The sequence below is a fragment of the Bison bison genome, unplaced genomic scaffold (assembly GCF_000754665.1).
Source record: "Bison bison bison isolate TAMUID 2011002044 unplaced genomic scaffold, Bison_UMD1.0 scf7180017864105, whole genome shotgun sequence".
In the NCBI taxonomy this organism is placed as follows: domain Eukaryota; kingdom Metazoa; phylum Chordata; class Mammalia; order Artiodactyla; family Bovidae; genus Bison; species Bison bison.
This window is the reverse complement of record NW_011494677.1, coordinates 10,175,876-10,181,875: the sequence shown is the minus strand read 5'-3', so window position 1 is coordinate 10,181,875 and position 6,000 is coordinate 10,175,876.

The following is a 6,000-nucleotide window of genomic DNA, read 5'->3' as shown; positions in this document are numbered from 1 at the left end:
AGATTGCTTTGGGTAGTATACTCATTTTCACTATATTGATTCTTCCGATCCATGAACATGGTATATTTCTCCATCTATTTGTGTCCTCTTTGATTTCTTTCACCAGTGTTTTATAGTTTTCTATATATAGGTCTTTTGTTTCTTTAGGTAGATATATTCCTAAATATTTTATTTTTTCTTTTTAATGGTGAATGGAATTACTAGAGCTAATCAGTGTTTGTAGGTTTTTTGATGATGGCCATTCTCACTGGTATGAACTGATACTTTATTGTAGTTTTGATTTGCATTTATCTAATATTTGGTGATGTTGAGTGTCTTTTCATGTGCCTTTTGCCCATCTGTATGTCTTTTTGGAAAGATGTCTGTTTAAGTCTTCCAGCCATTTTTGATTGGGCTGATGTTTTGATATTGAGCTGCATGTTGTTGTTCTTGTTTTTCAGTCACTCAGTCAACTTTTTGTGACTCCATGGACTGTAGCACACCCTGGCTTCCCTGTCCTTCACTACCTCCCAGTGTTTGCTCAAACTCATGTACATTGGGTCAGTGAGGCCATCCAACCATCTCATCCTCTGTCACCCCCTTCTCCTCCTGCCCTCAATCTTTCCCAGCATTAGGGTCTTTTCCAGTGAGTTGGCTCTTTGCATCAGGTGGCCAAAGGATTGGAGCTTCAGCATCAGTCCTTCCAATGAATATTGAGAGTTGATTTCCTTTAGGATTGACTGGTTTGATCTTACAGTCCAAGGGACTCTCAAGAGTCTTCTCCAACACCACAGTTTGAAAGCATCAGTTCTTTGGCACTCAGACTTTTTTATGGTCCAGCTCTTGTATTGGTACACAACTACTGGAAAAACCATAGCTTTGACTCTGCAGCAAAATGACATCTCTGCTTTTGATGTCTCTCCATTTTCCTTCCTCAGGATTGCTTTGGCTATTTGAGGTCTTTTATATTTTCATACAAATCGTAAATTTTTTTGTTCTAAATCTGTAAAGAATTCCATTGGGAATTTGATAGGGATTGCATTGAATCTGTAGATTGCTTTGGGGATGGATTGCATTGAATCTATAGATTGCTTTGTATAATCATTTTCACAATATTGATTCTTCTAGTCCAGGAACATGGCATATTTCTCCATCTGTTCGTGTCATCTTTTGTCATCAGTGTTTTATAGTTTTCTGAGTACAGGCCTTTTGTCTCTCTAGGTAGGTTTATTCCTGGGTATTTTATTCTTTTTGTTTTGATGGTAAGTGTGATTGTTTAATTTCTCTTTCAGATCTTTTGTTATAGTGTATAGGAATGCAGGAGATTTCTGTGCATTAATGTTGTGTCCTGCAGCTTTACCCAATTCATTGATTAGCTCTAGTATTTCTTTAGTGGCATCTTTAGGGTTTTCTATGTATAGTATGGTGGGATTTGCGGACAGTGACAGTTTTACTTCTTCTTTTCCAGTTTGTACCCACTTTCTTGCTTTTTCTCTGATTGCCACGGCTAGGACTTCTAAAACTATGCTGAATAAAAATGGTGAAAGCAGACATTCTTGTCTCGTTCCTGATCATAGAGGAAATGCTTTTAGTTTTCACCATTGAGAATGATGTTTGCTGTGGTTTGTCGTACGTGGCCTTCATCATGTTGATGTCTGTTGCTTCTGTGCCCACTTTTCTGGAAAGTTTTTATCATAAATGGATGTTGAATTTTGTCAGAAGTTTTTCCTGCGTCTATTGAGATGATCATATTTTTTTTTATTCTTTAATTTGTTAATACGGAGTATCATATTGATGTGTATATTTTGAAGAATCTTTGCATTCATGGGATAAATCCCACTTGATCTTGGTGTTTTATTAATGTATTGGTGGATTCTGTTTGCTAGTGTTTTGTTGAGAATTTTTGCATTTATGTTCATCAGTGATACTGGTCTGTAATTTTCTTTTTTGTGATATCTTTGTCTGGTTTTGTTATCAGGGTGATTGTGGCCTCATGGAACAAATTCCCTCTGCAGTTTTTTGGACAAGTTTGAGCAGGATGGGTGTTATTTCCCTAAATAAATGATAGAATTGGTCTGTGAAACTGTCTGGTCCTGGACTTTGTTTGTTGGAAGATTTTTAATTACAGTTTCAATTTCGTTACCTGTGATTATTCTGTTTATAGTTTCAAATTCTTCCTCATTCAGTTTTGGAAAGTTGTATCTTTTTAAGAATTTGTCCATTTCTCCCAGGTTGTCCCATTTTATTGGCATATAGATGCTTGTAGTAGTTGTCTGTTATGATCATTGTATTTCTGTAGTGTCAGGTGTTATTTCTCATTTTTCATTTTATTATTTGAGTACTCTCCCTTTTTTTCTTTGAATCTGGCTAAAGCTAAAGGTTTATCAATTTTATCTTCTCAAATAACCAACATTTAGTTTTATCGATTGCTATTATTTTCCTCTTTTCTGTTTCTGCTCTGATCTTTATGATTTCTTTCCTGCTGACTTGGGGTTTTCTTTGTCCTTCCTTCTCTGGTTGCATTAGATGTAAGTTTAGACTATTTGAGATTTTTCTTGTTTCTTAAGGTGAGATTGTTAGAATTGTTTGAACTGTTTTTGCTGCGTCCCATAAGTTGTGGATCATCGTGGGTTTTTTTTTTTTGGTTGTGCTGGGACTTCATTGCTGCGCAGGCTTTTTCTCTAGTTGCAGTGCATGGGCCTCTCTCTGTGATGACTTCTCTGGTTGTGGAGCACAGGCTCTAGACGCACAGGCTTCAGTAGTTGTGGCTACCGGGCTCAAGAGCACAGGCTGAGTAGTTGTGGTGCACTGGCTTAGTTGCTGCAGGGCATGTGGGATCCCAGACCAGGGATCAGACTCATGTCTCCTGTGTTGGCAGGTGCATTCTTTACCACTGAGCCACCAGAAAAACCCCCTTGTGTTTTCTTTGTCATTTGTTTCTGTGTATTTTTTTTCCTTTGATTTCTTTAGTGATCTCTCAGTTATTGGCAGCACGCTATTTAGCCTCTGTATTTGTGGGTTTTTTTTTTTACAGTTCTTCTGCAGTGTCAGATGTAATTTCTCATTTTTTTCCCTGTAATTGATTTCTAATCTCATAACTTTGTGGTTGGAAAAGATGCTTGATACTATTTCAGTTTTCTTAAATTTTCTTTGTCCTGATTTGTGACCCAAGATGTGATCTATCCTGGAGTGTTCTGTGTGCACTTGAGAAGAATGTATATTCTACTGCTTTTGGGTAGAATGTCCTGTGCTGTGCTTAGTCTCTCAGTCGTGTCTGAGTCTTTGCGATCCCATGGACTTTAGCCCGCTAGGCTTCTCTGTCCATGCGGATTCTCCAGGCAAGAATACTGGAGTGGGTTGCCATGCCCTCCTCCAGGGCATCTTTCCAACCCAGGGATCGAACCCAGATCTCCCACATTGCAGGCAGATTCTTTACTGTCTGAGCCACCAGGGAAGCCCCAGAATGTCCTATAAATAGCAATTAAGTCTATCTGGTCTGTTGTGTCATTTAAAGTTTGTGTTTCTGTATTTATTTTCTGTCTGGATGATCTGTCCATTGGTGTAAGTGGGGTGTTAAAGTCCCACATTATTGTGCTACTGTCGACTACCCCTTTTATGGCTGTTAGCACTTACCTTATGTATTGAGGTGCTCCTATGTTGGATGCATAAATATTTATAATTGTTGTATCTTCTTCTTGAATTGATCCCTTGATCATTCTGTAGTGTCCTTTCTTATCTCTTGTAACAGTCTTTATTTTAAAGTCTGTTTGATATGAGTATTGCTTTTAATTCCCATTTGCATGGAATATCTTTTTCCATACCTGCACTTTCAGTCTGTATGTGTCCCTAGGTCTAACAGTATCTCTTGTATACAACATATATATGGGTCTTGTGTTTGTATCTGTTCAGCTAGCCCTTGTCTTTTGGTTGGAGCATTTAATCCATTTACATTCAAGGTAATTATCAATATGTATGTTCGTGGGTTTTTTCCTTCTCTTGTGTTTCCCATCTACAGAAGTTCCTTTAACATTTGTTGTACAGCTGGTTTGGTGGTGCTGAATTCTCTTAGCTTTTGCTTGTCTATGAAGCTTTACATTCAGGCCTTTAATCCATTCTGAGCTTATTTTTATGTGTGGTGTTCTGGTTTCATTTTTAACATGTAGCTGTCAGTTTTCCCAGCAGTGTTTGTTAAAGAGACACTCTTTTCTCCACTGTATAGTCTTGCCTCCTTTGTTGTAGATTAATTGACCATAGGTGGAAAAAAACTCAGATTTTATAGCTGAGGAAACTGAGGTACAGAGGTAATTTGCCCCAATTCACAGTGAGTGAGTAGAGGAGCAGAAGTTGAAGCCAAGCTGTCTGGCTTCCAGGCTCTGAATCCTTCTGGAATGCCACGTGGCAGTAGATGCAAAGGAAAGCACCTTGGAGAAGAGCTTGGTGAGCTGAGTCTTACTGGATCAGAAAAAGTTGTCCAGACAGAGGGGAGTTGCGTAGGGATGGTCTCACAAGGAGGAAGCTTTGTGAAAAGGAAGGAGGCATGAAGTAGGAAAAGGCGTGCATGGGGCTGACTGAGTAGCTAGGTCCTGTTGGGACTCACTGGGACATTTCATATTGATGGGAAATAAGGCTGGAGAGATGGGTAGGACCCAGGCACGCAGGAACGTGGATGTTGTGCTAAATAACGACATCTGTGGGTGGTGAGGGTATAGGTAAAACTGGAGGCACGGTGTGCAGTTAGCAGGCTGTTACAGTAGTCTTAGCTTACTTTTGGCTTTCAAAATGTTGTTATTAGCAATTGGATTGGAAAAGAGCAGGGATGGATTAGGGAAATACTAGAGGAGGTAGAGCTGACTGTGGTAAAGGTTTGATTTGGACAGTGTTACTAACAGAATACAGCACACATATCCTTTTGGGGCTGCTGGAGGTGTGGAAAGTGACTGAGCCTGAGGAAAGCACAGCTGGCTGTTGGAAATCTGATGCAGCTGGAGGTAGGGTGAAAAAAAGAGGTAGGAATTAAATCCTGCCCAGGACACTCGGCCCTGACACATCTTTATATTTCTGCACTTTTTCAACACACCGAGTCTGTGGTGCACCAGGCACTGCATGCCTGCAGCCGTGGCCTGAGGGGCGGGCCCTCCCTGGTGGCTCGTGCAGTGAGGTGGTCAGTTCATCCCAGGGTCCTGGGGCCCGGAACGGAGCAGATCATGAATATCTGTCGCCTGTAATGACACAGGCTGGCTGATGGCATTTTTTTCGCAGTTGCCTTTCCCACAAGCGGACACAGAGGGCAGATGTTCTGTATCCTCATACTATTCAGAGACCCTCAGTCATGCATTGGTTGGTTGGTTTTTTTTTTTTTGAATGAGGAAGGACTTGAAGGAAACAAGTGGAGTGGCCCTAATCTCTTTAATACTCTTGTGGGAGTTTGAACGCAACTGATGAGGCTCCCCGCTCCCCAACAGTCAGTCAGAATCACCATTCCATTGGCATGTGAAATGCTCAGTAAGAACAGAACCTACAAGGATTCGGGAAACAAGAGTTTTAAGATCTGACCCTCCTGTCCTCTCCTTCACGGGTCCACTACACTTCTCATCCCAGTAGACACCAGCTTTCCAGGGAGCCTGGGTAGCTTGAGCTCCTTGTTTGCATCCCTCAGAGGGGAGAAGCGTGGTGGACTGACCCGGCGCTGTAAAGACAGAGGTCTCCCCAGCCCCTTCCCGCAGCGCTGCCTTGGGGAAGCTGCGTAAAGGGCAGCGCCAAGCGGTAAGGACCTTGATCAGAGGGTACGGTACTCATGAGGTCCCCGTGGGCACTGCCTCCAGGGTTGTGTGGGGGGACCTGCTGTAAAAGGAAACACGTGAGAAGAAAAACAGTCCAGTAAGGGATCCCAGTGTGGAGGGGGCTGCTTGTTGTGACTGAAGCCCCTCTCTCTGGAGGTGCCGGAGCACAGGGGGGTCCCAGGGGTGCTGTTTGCAGGACCCCAGCTGTGCCCGACATGGTCCCCATCCTCTCCAGTTCAGG